The 27,834-nt window shown below is 32.9% G+C and overlaps 1 protein-coding gene across 3 annotated transcripts in view; it reads left to right on the forward strand.

Annotated features, from left to right (window-relative positions):
* The window catches only part of CNBD1 (cyclic nucleotide binding domain containing 1), a 458,767-nt gene that overhangs the window by 415,136 nt on the left and 15,797 nt on the right, over window positions 1–27,834 (forward strand). The gene's annotated exons all lie outside the window — the stretch shown is intronic.

Genomic DNA, 27,834 nt, shown 5'->3' on the forward strand with positions numbered 1-27,834 from the left:
TAGCCTTGCTACTAAAATGACTGGAATATTATCCACTCTCTAGAAAATAATACAGTAGGATATTTACACGTATTTATGTATTTTAATGTTAGTTATGGTAATACTTTTGGTAATATAGAGATTTATAAAAGACTACACAAACTTTCATATATCAACAAAAATGTACCATATAATTAGCCTTGCATAAGAGTTTCACCTATGTTTTCTTCTAGGAGTTTTACAATTTCAGATCTTATATTTAAGTCTGTAATTAATTTTGAGTTGATTTTTGTGTATGATGTAAGGGAAGGGCCCAGTTTCATTCTTTTGCATGCCTACTTACTATATGTGACAACATGGATGAACCTCAAGGATATTCTGCTAAATGAAATAAATCAGTCACAGAAGGACAAATATTCCATGATTCCACTTATAGGACGTATGTAAATTAGACTCATGGAAGCAAAAAATAGAATTGTTGTTGTCAGGGGTTGGAAGCCAGAGAAATGGATAGTTGCCAATCAATGTATAAATAAAATCAATAATCAATAAAATCAATAGTATAATTAATAAAATTTCACCTATGCAAGATTAATATGTTCTAGAGATATATTATACAACATTGTCACTATAGATAGCAATACTGTATTGTTAATTAAAAATCTGTTAAAAGGATAATCTCATGTTAAGCGTTTTTAGCACAATAAAATAATTTTTAAAATTTCACATTTTTAAGAGCATACATTTAAACAGTTTTAGCATGTCCGTTTTATGTGATTAAAGTATTGTAGTTGAAATAAATACACGTTATGCCAAATCTACAAAACTTATGTTTACAATATGCTATAGAATGAGTAGAGGAACATTATAAATTAGATCATGTGAGAATAGTTCAATTAGAATATTTGATAACTAATACAAGAAATGTGAAGAAACCCTTGAAAAACTTTATCATATAATGAAGAATCCATAACATTCCAGAGAGGTCTGGAGAAGACCAGATGGCCTGATGGTATTGTTCCACATGAAAAGGAGGCAGAATCCAAGTCCACATGTCTGGAAAGGGTGTTTGTAAAGGTGGCAGGTTATGATGTATGATATGAGAAAAAGGTAGAGATGTCAAAAGAAAAGGAAACAGATTAACAGTTTAACCAAATAGGGTCTTGGAAGACCAGACATCCATAGATGGAATTTTTAAAAACTAACCTGATTATAGTGTGGTTCTCAGTGCTAGCTTTGCCCTCTGTCTCCCCACAAAACGCATTAGTGAAATCCACATGATTCACTCTGATACTTTCAGTGTTTTCTTATGGTTGAATTTGGACACATGTTGAGTCTTTCTTTGCGACTAATATGTGGCGAGCATAGAAGTCCCCCCAAAAGGACAAAATCTGGGTTATGTTTTGAGAACTTAACTGGGATTTGTGATTAAGGTGCAGTTCTCATATGTATTTTTTATTAAATCATCATGATGAAAGTGAAACAAGAGTGTTTCCTCACTATAGTTGCCAAATGACAAAACCATGATGATAGTTGGCGTATGACTTCATAGCAGAGAAACATTATGAGTATTTGCAAAGTTTAATACTGAAGATTAAAATAAAGTGCTAAATTCATGTACCATTTCATGTATTGAGTGAAAGAATCAGTAAATGATATTCTAAAGTCTTGGGCTAGTATGAATATATAATTGAACTACAGAAGTTAACCAATTTCTTAATATCAAAATCTTTCCAAGATTCTAATAAGATATCCATGGCAGATGTTGTCTGTAGATGTAGAGTTTCTTGGAGAAAGTACTCTATTGGGTGATTTGGTCATCAACCAAGTATTAGAATGATTTTTTTGAGGTCAAAAGCTACCAGAAAAGAGAGAAATGTATGGGGAATGCAATGCCAGTGACATCAGAAAAATATTTTGATTTGTGGTCAGAATATACCACTGAAATTCTCAGGAGTAAGAGGTATAGAGTAGAGAAATGAGAAGGATTACAAAATCATTTTCAAGACCAGTGCTAAGAATTACATAAGGTGGACATGTCTTTGTTTGGGGGGCAATATGTTATAAAGTGGAAAATAGCCAGGATTAAGATGACAAGATTCTGATCATAAGTCAAAAAGGCAGGTAATAAAAGACTTCTACATACATGTTAGAACTCCAGAGACTTTGTAATAAGATTTGTGATAAGATGATGTGGAGAAAGTGTTAGATTACCCAGAGGTAGTCACTTCAAGAGCAGTTTATAAATAAGCCTTCGTGGAAAGACCTTGAATTCATTTAAAACGAAAAATTTACCCTTCCTATCTGTCTCTTAGTAAAGCTGATGCAGGAGGAAGAAGATTAGAGGTAATAATGCCCACCCTTAGTAGATAAAATGGAATCACTGACTTGACACTTCTGTTATCAGTTCAAAGTGGGCCATTTGCAGATTACTCACATGTGGCTTAGCTGCCTGAGGTCATATGTACTAAAGAGAACAGGAAGAAATTGACCTTCAGAACTTGCCCTGGACACTGAAATTGCCCACTAATTTAATTCTGGCCTGATGGTCGTCCTACACTGAGCTGATATGACCAACAGGGGCATGAAGACGTAGATTTGGAAATAAAAACAATGGACTTCCCAAGACTAGGAAGTAGAAACATGAAGCCACACTCATTTTAGTTTTTTTAAGGGTAGAAACTATATTCTTGTCATAGAGAAATTAAGCTCATGAAATGAGAGCAGTTTGAAAGTAAGGCAGAGATACCAGAATTAGCAGCTAAAGTGGAGGAAGTACCCACCTAAAGATGTTTCTGTCAGGTGGGCTCTGACTCAGGATGAAATGTGATGAGGACTGAACTTCTGAGTTCACCTCTGTACCCCTTCCCCCTTTCATAGCACTAACTGCATATTCCGCGACCTTGAGATATACCTACTAACCTCTACTGGTCAAACTATAACTTTGCCTGACTCTACTGATAGGGACAACTCCAGAATTAAAAAGTGACTTTCTTCAAAGCTAAGTCATCAGACTGGATCAGAAACACTACCCAGAAGAGAATATTGAGAAGGTCCTTTTATTCCTTAGTTGGGAGAGGAGTTTAAGGCAGTAGTCAGTGGAGCCCTGAGTATCACAAGTACATTCTGGTGTTGTCTTCTCCTTGAGATTTTTTGAGGTGGATGCAGATATTTTTTGTAGGAGAGGTATAAATGAGAAAGAGTATTTTATTCACAGGGTAATTGGAGATAAGAAGTGCTAGAAAGGACTGGCTAACTTGCTGGAACTGCCACCTGTGTGAGCAAAGATGTAATCTATGCATTCTGGGGATCTGAACATAATGGGGAATGTGATAAATCTGAGAAATAGGTATTTAAGAGGCAGCAGAAAGAGCAAATGGAACAAGGAGAAAATCCTAGGTTGGAAGTGTGGTCAGAGAGAGACTTAGAAGAAAATACACGTTTCTAATTAAACTTTTAAGTTGTTTGCAGTGTCAGGTTTGAAAGTAAAAGTTCTGTTTTCCCTCAGAATCTCCAATTGGTCACTAATGATTTTTATGTGATATTTTGCTTTTATGTTCAGTGGAAAAAGGTGTCAAATTCAACTTCAGGTTTAGGGACTGGGGCAAGAAGAGATGCTGAATACAAAGCCAGTCACGTGTATTAAACCATGTAGCATAAGAAAAGTAAAACACTCTTCTCCAATGTGTTAAGGTTCATGCAAGTATTCATTTTTAATTCTGTATTTGTCACTATGTTGTTTTCTGACAATTCTAAAGATACTTCAAATTTTGCCTCCTTCAAGGGCGTCTACTAGTGAAATTTACATGACTTGCTCTGGTGCTTTCAATGTTTTCTTATGACTGAATTTGGACACATGTTGAGTCTTCCTTTAAAAATAATGTGTGGTGAGGATAGAAGTACCCAAAGAGGACAACATCTGGATTATATTTTGAGAACTTAACTGAGATTTGTGATTAAGGTGCAGCTCTCAGCTGCATTTTTTGGATTAAATCACTGTGATGAAAGTGAGACAAGAGTGTTTGCACAAGGTAGTCTTATTTTGTTAGCTAATTCCGGCAAAATCAAAATTAAAAGAGCAGAATATATATCTAAATAAAACACCTGTGTCTTTTATGCACCTCATTCATCCTGATCAGCGTTTTTTCACAGACCTACAATTATTTTGACTAGTTTGTAAAAATGAGGAGTTTCAGACACAGCTCAGTAGTGCCTGTATAATTATTGGATGTTTAAACAAAGCCGAATTCTTATGGCCACAAAGAGCCAGCATTGAAATCCAGCCTGGATCTTATTCTCCACTCATCTGCTCAAACTCTCTCAAATTTTGTGTTTACTTTTAAAAACTCTATTGTTTTATCTTTCACAACTAATCTACAATCAATCTAGATATGGCTTCTGTGTATGATATGAATTTAAGGTCAAGTATTTTGTTTTGTTTTTGTTTTTTACATATGTCCAATTTTCCCTGCTTTATGTACTTAAAAGACCATCCTTTACTCATTGAACCACATTGCCATCGTTTTTATAAATCAGGTGATTATATATTTCTTTACGTATTCACTGTTATGTAATATAAATATGTTTTTCTTTCCCCACACCAATGGGAGCATAGCTTAATTTTTGACAATTATATATAAATTCTGACTTTTTATAGACTATATCCTGCTGCTCTGTTTTTCTTCATGATTGCCTTCCCAATTCTCGTCCTCTCTGAATTTCCATTTAAATTTTACCATAAAATCAACTTATCAATATCCAGAAAATAACCTGCTGGGATTTAAAATTTTTCTATTTGTTGTTGCTTTTCAGGGGGTCTATTTTGATGTGCCAACCTTTGGCTTTGGTTTTATTTCTGTTTATTCTGTTTAGGTCTTAGAGCTTTTTGAATCTACTGGTATATATCTTTCATTAGTTTTGGAAAATTCTCAGCCAGGATTTTTTTCCAAATAATGATTCTGCCCCATTTTTTTTCCTCTCCATTTCAGACTCCATTTAAATATATGTGAGAAATTTGTACTCTAGGTGTCCTTTCTCCTACACATTTTCTATATATTTCTTTTTATCTCTGCCTCAGTGTATTTGCATACTTTTAATTCTTCTTTCTTCCACTCACCAATCCTATATTCTACTTTAATTTGCTGTTAAATCTAGCTGTTGAGCTCTTAACTTCCAAATCTGAGTATTTATCTAAAGGAAACAAAAAACCCCCACTAATTTGAAAAGATATATGCACCTGTGTATGTTCATTGCAGCATTATTTGTAATAGCCAAGATATGGAACCAACCTTAGTGTCCATCGATGGATGAATAGGTAAAGAAATTGTGGTATATATAAACAATAGAATATTGTTTAGCTATTAAAAAAGAATGAAATCTTGCCATTTGTCACAAAATGAATGGACCTTGAGGGCATTATGCTAAGTGAAATAAGTCAGTCAGAAAAGGACAAATATTGATCTCTTTTATATGTGGAATCTAAAAAAAAACAATAATAAAGAAAAATAAAAAGCTCATAGAAACTGAAAACAGATTAATAGTTGCCAGAGGTGGGAAGTGGGTTGGGAGAAATAGGTATATTCGGGTTTTTTTGTTGTTGTTTAGTTTAAATAAATTGAATAAAAAACATACAGGTTTTTGGGGTGCCTGGGTGGCTCAGTTGGTTGAGCGACCGACTTTGGCTCAGGTCATGATCTCACGGTTTGTGAGTCTGAGCCCCGCATCCAGCTCTGTGCTGATAGCTCTGAGACTGGAGCCTGCTTCTGAGTCTGTCTGTCTGTCTGTCTCTCTCTCTGCCCCTCCCCCACTCATGCTCTGTCTCTCTGCCTCAGAAATAAACATTAAAAAAATATATATATATAGGTTTCAATTATCAGATAGTAGCTACATTTCTTCATCATTTCAGCCCATTTTTTCCACATTTTCTTTAACACATTAGTCAAAGTTTTGAGGATTTTTTTCTGGTTTTTTTTTTTTTTTTTTTTTTTTACTGTGGTAAGAACACTTAACATGAGATCTACCCTCTGAACAAATTTTTAAATGCTTACGTAATATTAACTATAGATGCAGAGTTGTATACGTCATCTCTAGAACTTACTCATTTGTGTAACTGATACTTTATACCTATTGAACAACAACTCCTTATTCCCTTCTCCCCACAGCCCCTAGAAACCACTATTCTACTCCCTGTTGCTATGAGTTGACTATTCAGATATCTCATATAGTTGGAATCAGGCAACATATGTCCTTCTATGACTGGTTGTTTCATTTAGCATAATATCCTCCAATTCATACATGTTGTTGCATATGGCAGAATTTCCTCCTTTTTTTAAGGTGGAATAATATTCCATTGTATGTATATACCACATTTCTTTATCCAAATGATGATGGACATTTAGGTTTTATCCATATATTGACTATTGTGAATAATGCATCAATGGGCATGGGACTGAAGATATCACCTCTAGATCTTGATTTCAATTCTTTTGAATATATACCCATTAGTGGCATTGCTGGGTCATATAGTAGCTCTATTTTAATTTTTGAGGAATCTCCATATGTTTTTCATAGTGACTGCACCATTTTAGATTTCCACCAACAGTATACAAGGGTTCCAATTTCTCCATATTCTCACCAACAGTTATCTTTTGTTTTTTTAATAATAGCCATCATGACAAGTATGAGGTAATATCTTATTGTAGTTTTGATTTGCATTTCCCTGATGATTAGTGATGTTGAGCACCTTTTCATACATGTGTTGGCCATTTGTGTGTCCTCTTTGGAGAAATATCTATTCAAGTTGTTTGCCCATTTTTATCCATTATTTGTATTTTTTTTTCTATTGAATTGAAGGAGTTCCTACTGTATTTTGGATATTAACCACTATCAAATATATGGTTTGCCAATATTTTCTCCCATTTCATAGGTCATTTATTCATTTTGTTGATTGTTTCCTTCATTGTGCAGGAGCTTTTTGGTGTAATACAGTCCCACTTCTATATATTTGCTTTTGTTGCTTGTGCTTTGGGTGTCTCTTTCAAGAAGTCATTGCAGAGATTAATGTCATGAAGCTTTTCTCCTGTATTTTCTTCTATGAGTTTTATTGTTTCAAGCCTTAACTTTTAACTCTTTAATTCACTTTGAGTTGATATTTATATATGGTGTAAGATAAAGGTCCAGTTTCATTCTTTTGCATGTGTATATCCAGTTTTCCTAACACCATTTGTTGAAGAAATGATTCTTTCTCCATTGCACATTCTTGTCATTCTTGTTAAAAATCAGTCAATGGTAAACGTGTAGGTCTATTTGGGGCCTCTTTATTCTGTTCCACTGATCTATATGTCGGCTTCTATACTAGTAAGATACCATTTTAATTGCTATAGCTTTGTAATTTGATATCAAGAAGTATGATACCTCCAGCTTTGCTTTTTTTTCTCTCAAGATTGCTTTGACTATTTTGGGATCTTTGTGGCTTCATAGGAATTTTAAGATTGTTTTCTATTTCTGTAAAAAAATATCATTGGGGTTTTTACAGGGATTGCACTGAGTCTGTAGACCACTTTGAGTAGTATGGCTATTTTAATAATATTAATTCTTCCAGTCCATGAATACAAGTTGTCTTTTCATTTAGTACTGACTTCTTTAATTTCTTTTGTCACTGTTTTACAGTTTCAGTGTATAAGTTTTTTATCTCCTTGGTTTGATGCTATTGTAAATGGGATTATTTTCTTAATTTCCTTTTCGAATAGCTGATTGTTAGCATATAGAAATGCAACTGATGTTGATTTTGTGCCCTGCAGCTTTAAAACCAGAACAAAGACACTGTAAGAAAACCACACCCCAATATCCTTGGAGGACACAGAATCAAAAATCTTCAACAAAATACTAACAAACCAATTCAACAATACATTAAAAGTATGAGACCTCATTAACAAGTGGGATTTACCTCTGAACAAGGATGGTTGAACATAAATCAATTAATATGATAAATCAAATTTATAGAATGACAGATAAAAATTGCATGATCAGGGGCGCCTGGGTGGCGCAGTCGGTTAAGCGTCCGACTTCAGCCAGGTCACGATCTCGCGGTCTGTGAGTTCGAGCCCCGCGTCAGGCTCTGGGCTGATGGCTCGGAGCCTGGAGCCTGTTTCCAATTCTGTGTGTCTCCCTCTCTCTCTGCCCCTTCCCCGTTCATGCTCTGTCTCTCTCTGTCCCAAAAATAAATAAAAACCGTTGAAAAAAAAATTTAAAAAAAAAAAAAAAAAAATTGCATGATCATAGAAATATATACATAAAAAACATTTGACAAAATTCATTACCCTTTCATGATAAAAACTGTCAGTAAACTTGGTATAGTAGGAAGGTATCTCAACATACTAAAGACCATACATTACAAGCCCACAGTTAATATACTCAGTGTCAACAAATCAAAAGTTTTTCCTCTAAGATCAGGACCAAGGCAAGGATGACCACCACACCACTTCTACTCAGCATAGTACCAGAAATCCTGGCCAAAACAATTAGGCAAGAAAAAGAAAGCTTCCAAATTGGAAAGAAAGAAGTAAAATAATCTGTTTGCAGATGGCAAACAGATGAGTTTATAAATGTAGGAAATGCTAAAGACCTAACAAAACAAAACTGTCAAAGTTATGTTAATGTCCTTATCTACCATAGCATCTGAATCATCTGTGCATCTAGACCATCAAGTTCTTTTTTTTCCCCCCCCCCTTGGTCCTCTGTCACATTGTCTTGTTCATTGTCATGCCTGGTAATTTTCAATCTAATGCTGGATATTTTGTCGAAAAATTCATGGGACTTCACATGATATCCTCCTAGTGATAAGGTTCTTTGTTTCTTTAGTAGGAGGACAGAATGGGGTATTCAGAACTTAAAGCAACCAAGGAATTAAGGCTGCATCACAACTTCGGTAATAACACTCAAGTCTATTATTTCATTCTGGTCACTCACCAGTGTTTTTAGTGGAATTTGAAAACATCCTGTGGGCCCCTTCCCTAACAGTTTCTGAAATCTATTTTTGCCTCTCCAGGAATGATTGCTAAAAATTTAGGGTTTTTTTTCCGAATAGTTTTGGGCTAAGCATTTTAGGTTCTTGCCCTGCACAGCTTCAGGGATGACAGGGATAATTTACCATGTGTTTCAGGCCCATAAAGTCTATAATTTTGTCACTATAAGCACAAGAGACCACTAAAATCTCAGATGATTTCTCATTACTGAGAGCTAATAACTCTCTGTCTAGGCAAATTTCTCAAACAGAACCAGTAAATGACCCCAAAGTAACAATCGGCCCCACATTTAGAGCTCAATTCCAGATTACCAGATCTTTATGTCTTCATGGGATTTTCAGATACCTGAAGGCTTTTAAAAAATGATTTTTCGGGGCGCCTGGGTGGCGCAGTCGGTTAAGTGTCTGGCTTCAGCCAGGTCACGATCTCGCGGTCCGTGAGTTCGAGCCCCGCGTCAGGCTCTGGGCTGATGGCTGGGAGCCTGGAGCCTGTTTCCGATTCTGTGTCTCCCTCTCTCTCTGCCCCTCCCCCGTTCATGCTCTGTCTCTCTCTGTCCCAAAAGTAAATAAAAAACGTTGAAAAAAAATTTAAAAAAAAAATGATTTTTCACAGCTTTTCTAATTGTGCTCAATGGAATGATAGTCTACCACAAGGTAATCCACTTTACCCAGAAGTAGAAGTTCTGCATATATTTCTGCTGAAAAACATGAATCAAAACATCTTTCCTTGTTAGTTTTATTTCCATATTTAGGCTCTACCACTTTTCTCTGGCTTTCCATATGAGGGACTTGCCCACAGTACTTTTTTTAACAACTATCTGGCAGTATTTTTTCCCCAGTGAATGGTTCTAAGCTGTCTGTCATTCCCTAATATCTGAAATGTTCAAATAAAGTCTCCCTTGTACCCACATGGTTTCCGCCACAGGAATACCTTTACTTAAGACGGTTAACTGTTCTATCTTTTAAACATTTCTATGTTAAGGTTTTTCCATGTGCATGAAATAGAGACTCCTTTTCTCTTACTTTATTCTTTGTGGAAAGGCTAGACTTCAAGGAAGATACTTTGTGACCATGACTTAATAAATAAATGAGACTCATGCAGAACAATAGAAGTATGGTAGGTATATAAGTAATTGCTGACAGAATGTACAGAAAACATTGTAAATACAGAAAAACTAGAGAGACACTACTTTAAACTAGAGTTGACTCACACAAGTTGAAAAGAGAGCAAAAAGGAGCAGAGAGAATAATGAAAAACATTTAAAGCAGTATGAATCAAGTTCAATATTAGATCAAACCAATAAATTTATTTATCCTCAGTATATAATGTCATATTTGGTAAGACATGTTAAGAAGAATAAAACTAGATATTTTTAAAACGGAAAAATATACTCAGGAGATACTTTGTAGCTTGTGAAAAACCATACAAATCAGGTTTGTAATGGAGCAGAACAATTAGATTTAATTTAAAAATAAAATCCAGTATTTTACTCTAGCAATTGTGGTAGATGGGAAGGCAGAAGGAAAATTAAGAAGTTCTGTTTTATTTGGAACTTCTCTATTCCTTGGTTCATCTATCAGTGACTATGTTACTTCCTGAAATTTTCTGAAAATCTCTGTAAAAACACATATGTGTTGCACCAAAAAAAGAATAAATACTCTCTAGAAAATTCAATTTATAATGCTTGTTCCAGTGTCTACAATTTTACCTGACTGAAATTTTGTATTGCGTGTGCAATATTTCACTGAGTGGCTCATGACTGCAATGAGGAGCATAGCAGTGGACACACATGGCCACAAGAACACATGGAGTCCCAAGTCTGTGCTCCTGGCATTCTGCACTCACCAGAGTGGTTGATATTCTAAGAAAGGGAAGGCAGTATGATGGCAAAATGGAGGAGGCTTATAGGTGTAATGTTTCTTCATCCTACAATAATGTGGATATGTGTCTTTTTTAATTTCTTTTTGAATTTGTCTCAGTGATCAGTCTGAACGGACTTAATTTTTAAAGTGAAGAAAGAAATTATTTTAGTTTTTGTAATATTTTCCCTATTTAATGTATTTAAAACAAATATATGAGTGTTAACTTGGCATACATAAGGGTAACCTATGGAACTTTTAAAACAACTATATTTGATTTGCTCTTTGCAATTTCTAATTCAGGATATTTGAAATGTATGTCAGACACCTGCATTTTTAAAAGTTTTATAAATGCTTGCACTCAGACTCCTTTCAAATTTAACTTGGCACTGATCCAAAAACATATTTTTAAACTTTGTTATTTGGTCCTGAAATAAAAACCAAACTACTTTGACTCTTACACCAATCCAAGTTATCTGTTAGGTGCATGTATTCCTCATCAGTGCTATTACTTTTCAAAATATGATGACAACGCTTTTTTAGTTCTACTAACTCTTAAAGCAATTGGTTTTGTATGGGACAATAAAATAAAATAAAATAGTAATATTACAAAAAGCTGTTAGGGAGAATAACATGGACGTAATTGTCACTTATTCTTACTCATTTGAGAATTTGTGATTGAGAATTTCCAAAACAATATTTCTGCTAGCCTTTTGGTCAGATCTAGAACTTTCAAAACTATCCTTATAAGTAAACAAACAATAAACCAATTTCAAGCCTTTCTACATATAAGCCACAGTATATAAAAATGGAGCCAAAAATAATAAATTATTAAACTTTCTGTGTTGAAAGTGGTGTTGGATCTCCTACCCATGTTCCCATTTGTATACATGAGCACTCAAGTGTGCACACAGGACAGCTCCTAGGGCAAAATGAGAATATTAAGCTGACTGCTTTAGACAGTCTGTAGTGGATTGCAGGGTTAAGGGATATCATCTGATGATTGTGTCCATCCAAATTAGATTGCTTTGGCAATTAGATTGCTTGTGTCCTATGTCATAGCATGGTCTAATTTGAGGATGTTATACTAGAAATGTCAGAGCACTTCTGACTATACTATATTGTAAAAATGTAGGCATGGATGTAATTTCCAATATTCTTTTTATTAAGACCCATTGGAAATGTTTTTTTGGTTATAGTGCCAGTAATAGGTCTTTTCCTGAATAAGTGTTTTGTTTTTATTTCAAGGATACTGTGACCCATTAAATGAATCATTGATCCTTCTTTGTGTTGACTACTAGAAAGCTTTGGGCTAAATTTGTGTCCTGTCTCTAGCAGATGTACAGGAACATTTGGTATGCTTTCAGTGTACTCATCTTACTTCTGACATCATCTCCTTTTCCTATCCTCATTTTGCCTCTGTCCCAATTTTCCCAGTCAGTCTTGATTTATTTTATTTTGTAGTTTTGCATACATTTTCGTAAGAAAACTTTTTAAGGTACATCTTTTAACAAGAAAAGAAAATAAACTGAGTTCATAGTAATCATTATCACCTAGTGTCAAGCACCCGAATTAAATCATTTTACCTTTAATCAATATAATCAGAATGGTTTAATTTTGCATGACATTCTTTTGATTACTAGCATATTATTTTATTTATGGTTCAAATAAGACTGTAAAGCAATATATAAAGATGACCACCTTTGTTACCAGAGAATCTTAGGGAGAGTTTTATTTTATTCATTTGCTTAATGAATTAATGTCTAATAAAACAGAATGGACAGAGGGAATAATTATAGTATTAATATAGTTCAGAAAATATTTTTAATTAAATGAATAAAACACAATCTATCCCTTTAGATAACTTCTGAATAGATGCAATAGGGTAGCATTTAATTTAATTAGACATTTGAAATGGTCAATTTATTCTATTACATTTCCAGTCCTAAACATTATGATTGCTGTGGGTCATCCATACTATATGATACATGATTTTTAAATTTTAGTTTAGACTAAAATGTTCTGTAACATAAATATAAATAATGACTATAAACACAGTAATTTTTAAAGATCTAGTGTGACTACCTTATTTTATATTCCTACCAAATCAATTTTGGAAATAAAGTTTCAGAAGCAAAATGCAAATGTTATGTTGCAATATGAAAATTGCTCTGTTTCTAATTAGAACAAATGTTATGGTCTCTTAAAATTACTCTTGATTTAATGTGCTTACTTTCATGCATAATCATTGTGTGAAATCCTTCTGTTTGTAATCATAGTTTTCCAGAAGAAAAATTAATATAAAGGAAATTTCTAGAATTTGATAATTACTTCTGCTTTTGAAAAAGTTTTTCAAGTTTTCTTAAAACATTTCCCTTAATGGAACAACTATGTTTTCTTGCATAAATAATTTAAAAATAGTAAAGATTATTTGACGTTCTCTATATTTTAATGGGAGTTTTAATTTTGAAACAAGAGAGTCATGCTTTTGCATCTACAATTAAACTTTTGTTGTTGCCATTTCTCATGTGTATAGGGTGCAATATATTATTGCCATACAGATAGTGAATGCAAATTGGTCAATTTATGCCTGTTATTTGATGTATAATTAATGTTGTCGGGCCATTCCTATTGCACCCTTAAGTAAATCATGTGCAGATCATTCAATCAGTATTTAACCAAATAACAGGAAAATTTACTACAGTTGTAGTACTTAACATGTGTTGACAACTCCAGGGAGCTAATGACCCCCAAATGTCTACCATGATTGTCTTAACTCTATGTAATAGGAAATGAGAGTCACCATATGATCTATTTGTTTTTTCATCCCATAGACATAAATTGACAACTTAATATATAACACATGCTATTGTTAACTGCACTGACCTAATTCAATGATTATCATTTCTGATATATGATGATCTTCTGATGGCCATGGATTTATGTTCAGGACCAAAGGCTTTATTAATTCTAAGGAAAATTAAAATTATGATTTACAACTTAAGAATAGAATTTCTTACTCCTGTGCATTTTCTTCTTTACCTTGGAAGATTAATATTTTTCTTAATTTCTTAATTTCTAAGATTAATATTTAGAAGGTTTAACAAAATCTGAAGTCTTTCATTTATTCAGATTTTGTTTCAAATTTGTGACGATTATTTAGCTATTTTTAGATTTGTATTTAAGCTCACATGATTCAGGATTAAATTGCATAATGACTCTAAGGATATGCATATGAGAGATAGAGAGTTAAGTAAGGAAAGAGAGAAAGAGTTTAAGAGAAAGGATGGTAGAGAATTTGCCAAGTTGACCTCACAAGGGAGATAGAGCAATAATGCAAGTTAACCAAGTAGCAATTATAGTAACTCTAAAAGGTGCACATAAAAATTAAAATACAATGTGATATGACCATTATTTGTTTCACTTTGTTATTCTCATTTCCTCATAGCTTTTTATAATGAGGTATAATATGCATATAGTAAAAGTGAACAATTCTTAGGTATAGATAACAATAACCATGTAACTACTGCAAGGTTCACAAGTGAACATTTTAGAAACTAAATAGTACAGTTACATTGGAGAAGAAAACAAGAATTAAAAATAACACCAAACCAACAGTGAGCTTGTAATTTATTTTACCCTTGATTATTTTCAAGTCGGGCTAGCCCTGTGAGTACAGCCTCAGAAGTACAAGGCAGAATGGAGTAACTAGTTTCCCAGCCTTCTGGCCAGGGAAGTGGAAAGGGGACCACAAGGAACTGGAAAGTACTGGAAACAATAATAAGATGAAGGAGTTCATGAAAGTGAGTCTGTAAATTTGTTAAAAAAAAAAAAATCCTGAGTTTACACCTGAGCTGCATATATGCAGATGTATTCCTGATTAGCATTTAAAAAGACTGAACTAAGCCAGCAGATAGACCACCACCCACACTGGCCATGAGTGGCACATACTGGGGACAAATCTGAAAAGCACTTCAACGTCCTTAAAAACTTAACTGACAGTGCCACAGCCCACAAAAGGTGTGTTGCAATTTACAGCCTGAACCTAACCTGGCCTATTGCCTGCTTACACAAAAACAGCATTTTTCTCAATAGGATTAAAACAAAACACACGCTCACACACATATATAATAATATAATATAATATAAACTATAATATATATAATTTTGTTGAAAAAATATATATAATTTTTTGAACATAATCCTGCCATCTGTGGAAAATGACAGATTTTTTTTAACCTTCTTTAACCTCCTTATATTTTAAAATTTATTTTCTTGACACATTACACTATATAGAATAGCTTCAGTGTTTTATCATGTTTACTACTACACGTTTACATGTGTATTACCCTGTCAGATCAAGGTAATCTGCAGTTCTGGTTTGCTAAGGGTATTTAATAACAACTAGTATTTAGTTTTAACAAATGTTTGTTCTACATCCATTGAGAGGTTATGAGGATATTAAAATTTGTCTTTATTCTTTTATAATATGATGTCATTATTCAGTCAATATTGTCCTACTATAATAAAACAAAGTTGGTATTATTTTGTTATAATAATAAGTTGGGTACAGTACTTTCTTATTTAAACTTTTGGTATCTGTTCTCCAAAAAAATAAAAATAAAAACAGAACTATGTAAGATGATTGATGTGTTAATTACCTTAATGAACTTAATTGCAGCAGTGATTTCACAATGTGTATGCATATCAAGTCATCATTTTGCAAACTTTACACATTTATGGTTTTTCTTTTTTTCTTTTTTTTTTAAATTTTTTTTTTTCCACGTTTTTTTTTTTATTTATTTTTGGGACAGAGAGAGACAGAGCATGAGCGGGGGAGGGGCAGAGAGAGAGGGAGACACAGAATCGGAAACAGGCTCCAGGCTCCGAGCCAGCAGCCCAGAGCCCGACGCGGGGCTCGAACTCACAGACCGCAAGATCGTGACCTGGCTGAAATCGGACGCTTAACCGACTGCACCACCCAGGCACCCCACATTTATGGTTTTTCAATTATACCTCAAAAAATGGTAAAAAGTAAACCAAAGAAAATACCATTGAAACCATTAAATATTTAGGTACACTGAAAACTAAAAATAATTGTTTGAAAAAACCAAAGAAGACAAGCAAATGTAGAGGTATACCATGTTCATGGATTGAAAGACTCAAAATTGCTGACATGATAGTCATTCCCAATTTGATCTATACTTAAATACAGTTATAATACAAATTCCAGAATGCTGTTCTCTAGAAATTGAAAATTTGATTATAAAATTTATATGTAAAATGCAAAGTACACAGAACAGTCAAAACATTTAGAAATATGTGAAAATATTTAAAATAGATGTGCATAATTTTGGAACAGATTAACCAGATATCAAGACATACTATTCAGCTATACTGAGCAGATGATAATTATATTCTGAATCAACAAAACAGAACATACAATATAGGAGTAGACCCATGTATATATGGTCGATAAAGTTGACAAGATATTTTAATGAAGAAAGAGTAAACTTTTCAATACATTGTGCTACAAATATTGAATATACATATGAAAAAATATAAACCTCATTCCTTACCCCACATCCTGGAGATAATTTAACTAACAAATGTCAAAAGTACAAATATGAGGAAAAAATATTTGCAATTTGGACTAGACAAAGATTTGTTAGAGACAGAAAACATGAGTCATATAAAGAAAATAAAGTGATAAAATGAACCATAAAGTTAAAAATTTCTATGCTTCTAAAATTAGATAATTGTGGTGGTTGTAAAACTCTCTGATTATAAGAAAAAACACTAAACTGTACATTTTCAAAGTATAAATTTTATGGTATGCATATTATATCTTAATAAAAATACTATTAAAAAGGCATGATTAATAAAATAAAACAGTACAACCCATACTAGGAGAACATATTTGCAAATTATATATGTGACAAAGGATACAGAATATAAAAACACCTCTTACAAAGGAAAAAACGAAGACAAAGTATTAAAACATTGTCAAATTGTAGACACGCACTCCACATAACATGACACAAATCGTCAAAAAGCACATGAAAAAATGCTCAACCTAATTAGACTTCAAAATAATATATAACTCTAATAAAATATCACTCCATGTGTAATGAATTAAAAAGATTGACAATACTAAGAATTAGATAGGATATAAAACTATTCAAACTTTCATACATAGTTGGTAGGAATGAATTATGATAAAACCTCTTTGAAAAACAGCTTGACAAAAGTATAGAGGTTCATAATGATGTTATTTTCTTCCAGAGAGATTTTTTTTTCTAGTTAGCAGAAGATTATGGGAAGACTACTTTGATTTAAATATAATTGGTCTATAGACCTCTGGTGTCTTATTTCAAAGCCTGGGGTTCTATGAAAAGTATCTTCTTCCTGGAGCTATCTGTTCTACAGATACCGTCTAAAAATGGTTCCTGGCATGAAGAATAAGATTATTAAAGTTCTAGTCCTTTCCTTTAAGGGACTCAGAATTACACACAGAGTTGAATGTAACTGAATTATATTAATACCTATAATAGCAAAATTGGTTGGTTTTATGACAGTTGGAGAGATATTATGGAGTCACTTGCATACTGATGTTTTCAGTGTTCTCTACTCTAGATTCTGAAACTTAAAAATGTTTATCTTCTCAAACTCTGTTGCAGCTAGAGTGTTCATGTCACCCAGTTAAGCATTTAGAGGGATTTTCCGCAGATGGCTTCACACCTAAAGAAATAGACATAACTCACTAGCAATATGTTTTTGACCTTTCTCATTGTTTTAGCTTGGAACACAGGCTGTGAGAAAAGAAACGGCCATTTTCACTGTCATGGTGCACACAAACAGGTGTTGTAGCAAAAAATTAGGAAGAGCCTGCTTCATTGAGTGCATCAATAAATTGAGCAGCATATTCACAGATTTGCATATCATTAATCCAACCAATCTGTGACTTCTTCAAGCCATCATAGTAGAATTAGAATGTATGCTTATCAAAAATAATGAGACAAGGAAAAGGAATAGTTAATTTTGCAGGTAGAAATTATGAAGCATAGATGGAATGATTCTACATGAAACATTTTATCTAAACTTTAAAGAATCAACAGAATTTTCCAGATGTAGATAGTAGGAAGTGGTAAGATGATCCTTACTTTGAGCACCGCATAAATCATTAAGTTAGTAAGGAAAACACAAGGTTCAAAAGAGAGAATATGATGGATATTTATAGCAGAGGGGTCTGAGAAGTTATTTGGTGTCATATTTTGTAAGTGACTTAATTTTTATATACCCAGATCTTCTCCTAGCATCACTAGCATTCCACTGAGATTTTTATGTAGGAAGGTAGGCAGTTATATTTCATAAAAATTCCTCATGTAGAAAATAGATTGAGGATATAAGTCTAGGAAGGGTTCAATGTTGGTTATATATCCCAGGTATTCTTATTTCAGTGACTTCCATACATGTATATTGAATGATGTAATAAAAATGTAATTTCTCAGTGATGAAATTCAAATATAATTGATGAACCTCCATATGACATTGGTCTTTGATATTTTTAGAGGGATATCTATACCTACATACAGTCACAGAGAGTAAAATCAACAAGAGTGCTCCTATTAAGAGTCCTAAGACTTGTAGTCTGTTGAACCTTTTTTTTTTCTATTGACCTGACAGAATCCAGTTCATTGAACTTCTGGGCACAAAGCAAGGGACATCTGTTCAGTTAAGCTTTTCATAATTGATATGTTAATTAAAAATGACTTTCAGCTTTTTTGCATTTTGTTTATTTTTCATGATACATATGCCCTGTGGCATTTCACAATGGGCGTTGTCTTAAAAATCTCAAATACAAATAAACAAAGCAAGCTATTCATTATTGCTTCCGGACCTAAAGTTATACATGATGTAAGTCTAAGTGCTTTCTTTCACCTTTCTCTGGCCAGAATATTCTGGGATTTCCTCCAGGATAAAGATCAGTTCAGTGCAATTCATGCATCTGTCACATCTGGACTATCTCAATGTAGCCTTGCCAATGTGTACAGAGGCAGTGCAAAATTTGCTGTTTTCATAAAGTACAACAGCCTGCTTATATTTTGCAGCCAAAAGCACAAGTATATTACCAAATCCCCTACTTTCTAATGTAGATTCTCAACCATTATTTTTATTATTCATACTAACACCAATCACAAAATAATCAGAACAATTTTACACTAAGTTAGAAACCACTCAACATCTCTGTAAAAAGTAGGAGAAAAGAGATCCTCAGTCCATCTTTTTAATCATGGCTTTTAGAAAGATATGATATATTATTTGTGAGAAGACATAACAAAGCTATAAATAATAACAATAGAATGCAGAACAACAGCAATACCCATCTAAATACGTACAAAACATGTTGGGAGTTTTTCCTCTGATTTATTTTCATATGCAGCGAACAGAGGGGTTATCCATTTCTGATGACGCTAAAAGTTAGTGGAAGGAGGAACTGAGCTTAGATAATTATATATATACTGGGCAATAAGGTGTTAAAAAAATAAAGAGAAAAAAAGAAAACAAGAAAAAAGAAAGACATTATATTTTATAGACAATGATACATAGATATAGATATAGATTATAGATATAGCTATAGATAGATATAGATAGATGATATAGATGTAGATTAGGTATGTAATGTTTTCCAAAAGGGTTACACTTTTACACTTCAAGATTAAACACAATGCTTAACATTTCAACATGGACAAATACATACTAGAGCCCATGTGATATTTGTGGGTAATAATGTACACCAATCTGAAAAATGAATTTAACATTAACAAAGGAACCAACATGATGTGTTTAACATATAATTCTGTTACAGTTCTTACCATTGATATAAAGCAAATTAGATTTTGCTAATTCATGTAATTATCATTTCAAGCCCTGTTTTGTTATTATAATCAGACATTATAAAAATAGTCAAATACAGAGTGAGTTATTACAATTAATTTCCCTACATGCCTAAGAATGATAAAACTAGATAATCTGTGGTTATCACAAGCATTAACTTTCTCCTAAAGAGATAAATCATACATGTGCCTCATCTTTAGTGATAGGAATTAATAATATCAAAATACTCATGCAAAGATACTGTTTCATTTATTTTAAGAAGGAAACAAATAACACTGAGCTGAGCTTTCTTTTCCAAAAGATACTAGAACTATCTTTTTGATTTTCAATTCTCTTTGATTTTAAATTGCTATGGTTGAGTAGTAATAATAGTTGACACAGAGCATTTACTATATGCTTTACATTTAATAACCTAAATCCTTACATCAATTCTATGAGGTAGCTGCTATTATTATCTGTTTTGAGATAAGGAAATTGAGGTACAAGGAAGTTGGATTAATTTCCCAAGACGTTGGGTTAATAAGGCCCATGACTGAAAATTGAACCGAGGCTATCTGTCTCTAGTGCCCATGCTCTTAACCATTGTATGTACTGTATCTTGAGTAATCCATTCTAGAAATGTCATCTTTCATATTAATATTTTATACTCTAGAAATTATAGGCAAAACTTTATTGATCTACATTTTCATTTAAATATGACACAATTATGTTTTATTTAATCTAGATATTGGATATATATCTTTATGAATTATTTTTAAAATGTTAACCAATATACAATTGACAAATTTGATTTCCTTTTAGCTTCTTTCTTTACTGCTTATATGAGAGTACAGTCAAATATGTATAAACGTGTGTTTTTATCAAATTTTATTTAATGGTTTCAGGATAGCTTTAAAATCTGTACTGTCATCTTTGAAATTCTTTTGCCTATGAAATACCATTCATCGAAATTTTGTAAATAACCAAAATAAATCTGGAGCTTAATTCCTACACCATTTAAAATAAAGTCAGTAAAAAGAAAACATTCACATCAATTTAATTAAGTGTGAAATAGTGTGTATGCCAATATCCCATCATTGCCCTGATAACTATTGACTACCAAGACATTCAATATCTCATCTATCATTAGTTTTTGACAAAATAGTCTTCATAATTTAGGCCTCACTGGTTTTTCAACTTAGTCCTGAATTTATTGAATTTGAAATTTAGTACTTTGGTAACAAGTGGTACCTTAGGGCATGATGCATTCAAGATACTCCATCACACATTCAAATTATATAAGGTGAATATTATTCTGTTTTCACTCATTTTAAAAGCTAGCAGAGGTCTGGGACTGCCTTGGAAATTCACTGAATGTTAAACTGCAATTTTGATTCTCTGATAAAAGGGGTTTGACTCATGGACAAATTATCACTTTACCTATGACATTTTATTCCATGTCATCTCATATTTGCAGTGACTTCTACTACTTGAACTAAGGTATTCAATTTTATCCATTTTTATGGAACATATACTCCGCTGCTCATCATCTTGTGGCATTCCATTCAAGTGCTCAATGGTGATCTAGCATCCTAGATCCAATATTGTAATTACAGACATAGTGTTGGTAATTGACTAATGACTCAATTTATCTATAACAGATCCATTTGATAAAATTGACAGTAAATCTTAGAAGTGAAGATAACAAGAACTTCACAAGTGAATGGTGCTTATTTCTTTAGCAATAAAGAAATTCAGTTAGCAATAAAGCTGATACTTACTTTATGATGCCTTCATTTATTTATCTCTTGCATTTTTCAATATTTAAAACGCTTATGCCCTGCATCCCCAACCAGCTTGTACATTTTTAAACTAAGAGAAATACTTTTTATTTCAGATCTCCCACAACAGCACTCAACTCTTTAAGGTAGATAAATCAATATTTTTAAGTGATTGATTGAAAGCAAAAATATGCAGTCAGTTAATATTTCCACTTAAAACAAGTGAAATGTATTAGGGAATCCAGTCCAAATCACATTTTGCTGATGATTTTCTATATGTTTTAAGAAGACTGACCTTCCCTCCAAGCTCAGAATTTCCTTATTCGATGATACATAATCCAGGCTCCTTTATGAACTTTGCTCTGAGAACCTTTCCAGCAATGACAGATGAACATCAATGCTCAGGAATTTTGTGTACTACTGCTAACAGATCATATTCATTCAGTGATAATAGATGATTTTGGAAAGTCTTGGATACATTTGGATAATACAACCTCTAAACTCCTTCTAATTCTAAAACCCATTCATTCATATTCATGGCTTTTAGATTGAGTCCAAGTGACTTGGCTAATACAAGCCCATCCATGATTCAGCCCCTGCTGACTTCTCTAGGGTCCTCTTCTGCATTTACTCTTCTTTACTTTATGCCTACCAATGTCAAATTGCTTTAAATTTCCTAAATGCACCATCTTATTTCAAACCTCTGTGCCTTTGCCTGTTGTATTCTTCTCTTACAAACCTGGTAAGTTCACCTTTCAAATCCTGTCCATGGGAAACTTCCTCTCTGAAGCCTTTCCCAAAACTGCACACCTTCTAGGAATGTTCATGCCTCCCTTCCTCGTTTTATATTGCATCTGGACCTGATACATCATTTAATTTCATTTCTTAATCATTTAAAAGTACCTCTCTCTTATACTAAAATATAGGCTGCTTAAGTACAGAAGCAGTGTCTTCCTGTTTCTACCTTTAACCTCTGTTACAGTGTTAACATGAAATGAACATAAGAGTCCACCTTGTCCAACTGTTATATTTTGTAAATAGAGACTGATTGCTATAAATGTTAAAATTTCATTTTTGTATCTAAAGAGTTAATTGATGTTTTATTTAGAATCATCAAAGTATAAATCAGAAAATTCTTGCAAGTGAACTGAGTGCCCTACTTTAAGTAATGCATTTATGTTTCAGTTCTTTATTGCAAAAAACAAGAAGGCCTATATTCTGATAATACATGTTCTCGCAAGAATTAGCATTGAATTGGCTTGATTTTCTGTCTTGAAATAGAAGATCACAATATTCTTTCTCAAAATTCTTTTGGTGCCTCCATGGGTAATTTATATAACAGAATATCTTTGTAAACCTATGCTCTTGCTATCAAAATTCCAACTTGCATGTTCCTAGAACTTGTCATTGTTAATGTCTGTCAGTGGTTATCTGTTAGGTAGGAAGTGTAAATGGAGGAAATAAGATAAGAATTTTTATTTTTATTTCAGATACTTTTGTACTTTCAAAACCTTTATAATATGATGCATGTATATATTTTAGCAAAGAAAGAAAATAAATAGCATATCCAACAATATGGCTCAACAACTGATTAGTCCATTTCCATAGAGAGTATTTTATTATGAAAGAATTGGATTTGAAATAATTTGGGGGTTTATCAACGTTTATTTATTTATTTATTTATTTATTTATTTATTTATTTATGGGACAGAGAGAGACAGAGCATGAACGGGGGAGGGGCAGAGAGAGAGGGAGACACAGAATCGGAAACAGGCTCCAGGCTCTGAGCCATCAGCCCAGAGCCTGACGCGGGGCTTGAACTCACGGACCGCGAGATCGTGACCTGGCTGAAGTCGGATGCTTAACCGACTGCGCCACCCAGGCGCCCCTAATTTGGGGGTTTAAAATGTCTTCCTTACACGTTGTCTTTAGTACTCTTGACTAGAGATACCAGTTACTTTTTCCAAAATCTTGACTCATGTTTCAAGGATGAAATATAAAGAAGATAAATGACATAAAAACTAAGGTGTGTCCCTAATATTTCCTCCTCTTAACACAATAAAATATTTCTACAAGAAATCCACATTTTAAAATCACAATAAACATATGACTCAATGATCCAGGTATGTGCTTCTGTTTTCCAATTCAAAATGAATTTGGAAATACAAACAGATATGACCTGAATAAAATATATTAATATGTTGTTTTACCTTCCATTTCGCCTAATGTTCTTTTTATTACTTCTGGAAAATTAATGCACAAATGTTAGTAGTTTCTAAAATACTGCCTTTATTTAGTTATCAATAATTTTATAAAGGAGAGACAGGGAAGGCCTTATGGATATACTGATATTTGAGCAGAGACCTGAAGGAATGAGTCAAATATTTATTTTATGGAAGTGTGTCCCAGATAGTGGGAACAGACATATTGAAAGGCCCATTTCTTGTTTGAGTTAAGAACATGGTAAGCAAGTCCAAGGAATAGAAACAAGGCTGCAGTGGCTAGAGTGGAATAAGCAAGAATGAAGTGGAAGGAGATGAGTTCAGAAAAGTAGCTGTGATGTGGGAACACTAAAGTGCTCATATGGTAAAGGCTCTAATTTCACTTATCCCTTCTGGGACATGTGAAGTAAATCCTAAATACTCTAGATTTTTTCTTCATTTATCTAACTTTATTCAGTCTTTCCATTTTGATTCCTTTGTACTTTTTAATGTATTAAGATAAAACCTCCATTTGATCTTGTAGCTTACCAGAGTGAATCATTAATTATATCTATTTTACTCTTCATCTGATGCAGGGAATATATATATACACACATATATATATATATATATGTATACGTATGTACACACACACACACATATATATATATATATATATATGTATACATAGGTATACATATATATATATACACATATATATATGTACTGTATATATATATAGTACATATATATAGTATATATATATAGTATATATATATAGTACATATATATAGTATATATATATAGTATATATATATAGTATATATATATAGTATATATATATACTATATATATATATATATACACACACACACATATATATATATAGTTATGTTTTTAATTTCCAGAAATGTGATATCACATTAAATATATCTATTATGGCCCATATATTTTATGGTCTTTGAATTTATGTCTGTATTTGTAGATAAGACTCCACACTGGGTAGTTGGAGTGTTTATTTTTAATCCAGGTGTGAACTGTGTACAAAACCAAGAAATGTAGATTTAAAGAAGCCTTAGCTTTGCTGGACCAAAGCAGTGGAAAAAGCAGGCAGCAGGGCGAGATCGCTGAGTTTACCGTTGATGTGCAGCCTGGCTCTTGTTTCCTTCAGGGCAGGCGTCATTATGTGTGGGGGCTGATAGCAGCAGGATGGCATGCAGCTCTGATAATGCTAACTTTTCTCTCTGACCTAAAACCTACGCTGGCCTCCCCAAATGAAACTCACCATTTACCGTTCTAATCGTGGAATTACTTAACTTTATTCTAAGGACTTACACAGAAGTCAGTCACTCTGAAAGTGAAGAAACATTTCAAGACCCACTTGATATATGCATTATCTGGCTGGTCTCCCAATCAAATGTTCCTTCTGTAGGAAAAGTTTCTTGTTTCTTGGATTTTTTTTATGTTTATTTTATTTTTGAGAGAGAGTGTGTCAGCAGGGAGGGGCAGAAAAAAGAGGGGACAGAGTATCCCAAGCAGACTCCATGCTGATAGTAGCAAGCCAGATGGGGGCTTGAACTCATGAACCTGGAGATCACCACCTCAGCCAAAGTCAGGAGCTCAACTGACTGAGCTACCCAGGTGCCCCTGTTTCTTATTTTTTTAATATATCTAACATTTATGCATAAGAAATTATTAATATCTTTTTTTTCAGATTCCATGAGCTTTCTATCCTATACAGTATCTTACTGGTATTTTGGTTCTCCTTCTCAACATTGCTATGCATTTGACTTTATCTTAGTGTTTTTCTTTCACTTCACTGGAATTTGAGTGTGCAGAAATGGTCAACGCTTGTATTCTTCCAGCCATGCCAAATTGGATGTATCCTACATATTTATCTGACCTAAAAATTATGTACTGTCTCCAGGTTATTGTTCATAAACACTAGGTAGTAAGAATAAATTAAGCAGGAATATTTATGTACTTGAAAAAGCTTTCTTCTAGACATAGTTCTGAGTGGAAACGTACACTTGACATTTCTTAAGTAAGTAGTCATATAAAATTAAAGGGTAAAGACTGACAAAGTTTTCTCTATTTTTGCAGTTTATAGATAATCATTTCTTCCATTTTTCAGTTTTGTGGTTTCTAATAGAATGAAGCAAATCAATTTACTTTTCTTCATACCAATGAAATATTAGCCAAATATGTTTGTTTCTCAATAGTGGAATCTAGTACTAGGCCTTGAAAATAAATACAACTATGTACATAATAAAGGGTAATTTTTTCAGAAGTTACAAGAATATTTCCAAATCCATCGCCCCATGATTAAATGTTTAGTAGGTGTAATTCTCAGAATAACAAAGTTTTTGAATAAAAGACAACTCAAAGATTTTTATCTATTACTCTGACCATCATACCTTACAAAAGGATACATTTCCATAAATGAGTTTAAAATGTTTTTACTGCACATAAGATGCTATCAATAATTCAATTCCTAATACCTATTTTATTCTAGAACCACACATATTTTCTTCCTGAGATATTGAGATTACCCTGTCAAATTTCATGAGATAATAATACCACCATTTTTCCAAAAGAATAAATATAAGTAATAGTATAAACATAACTTTTATTGTATTTCATGAGAAATATGAAGTTCAAGGAATTCATTATCAGGGTATGTTATTTTTACTGCATATTTTTATGTTAAAAATGACATAACAAATGCCAGGTGTGTTGATTCTCATCTCACACATTTTTTTCTGTTTGGGAATATCCAAAGGCATTCTAAAAGGAAAGCTGACAATTTAATTGGAAATATTAGAGAACTGGTATAAAGAAAGATGCTCAGAATAGAGAAAAGATTGATGGATTGGATTAAATCCATCATCATTAAAAGTATCTTATGTAGAAGACATAATTGTATTCATTGTCTCATCACAGAATAAAGATGAATGGTTGGAAATCATAAGGAATTTTATTTTAAGTCAGTATAAGACAGCATTTTATAAAGACATATGTACCCAGCAATGGCTCTTGCTCACCTGAGAGTAGTAAGTCTCCACCCATTGGAAGTGTTGAAGATAAGATTGGGATGCCTTGTATCAAGAAAATTATAGAGGAATTCCAGGACTATGGTGGTAATGTAAATATGTGTAAGTTTCTATCTCAAAGATTCTATAATCTTTTCCTAAATGTTGTTTTATACAAATCCAAGGTCATATGTTTTTGCTTCAGTTTAGATTAGTTCTTTAGAAAACTATTTGGTGTTTTGCTTTTGCTGAACAGATTTGATTTTACTTTCTTTAAGTAATCCCTCATTCATTAACAATACTCTAAATTACTTTCTAAAGTTACAAAATATAGATTAATTATTATTTATGCTTTTTTAATCTGTCAGATAATGTTACTGCTTTCTTGGAGCATAAATATTATGTTTTGATTATAAGAATCTAACCTTCCTGTGATTAAAATTTACCAATTACTGTGAATTTTAAAAAGTGTATATGCAATAGTTATGAAGTATTTTCTTTCTTTTACCAAAGGTGCATTTTTTTTTTTAAAACAGAGAATACTTAGTGATAGTTTTGAGAGCTTAAATGGATGGTTAGGACACTTTAAATAGAAAGGAGTAAAATGAGTTAGATAATATGTGCTACCTACCTGTAGAATCTTCAATATCTTCACCTGTAGCTTATCTCAGAGGTCTCCCATTTCTAACGGCACCATAATTGGATGGTTCCTTAAGGGTTATTTAAATAAGAATCAGAGAAAATGCATACTATACAAAACTTTCTTATGTAAAGAACTCCTTATAACAAAATCCAAACAAATCTATTACAGTATATCAACTGCCAGGAAAAGAGAAAGAGAGAGAGGGAGACATTTGTCACTTTAAAAATCTCAATATTGGTTAGGATTTCTCTTTTATTTTTCCATGATTTAAGTTTCCATTTTGTGAAATGATCAACCATAGAGTATCCCTGCAGTTGACAAAGACCTAAAAATAATGTTGTGACAGAAACCTGGTTGCTCATCAAAATCTTTTCACTTTCCTCCTGGACACACAGCTAGACTACATTTTTCAGATTTCCTTATAGTTTCCATATTCTCC

Source organism: Neofelis nebulosa, chromosome 14 (assembly GCF_028018385.1).
Source record: "Neofelis nebulosa isolate mNeoNeb1 chromosome 14, mNeoNeb1.pri, whole genome shotgun sequence".
In the NCBI taxonomy this organism is placed as follows: domain Eukaryota; kingdom Metazoa; phylum Chordata; class Mammalia; order Carnivora; family Felidae; genus Neofelis; species Neofelis nebulosa.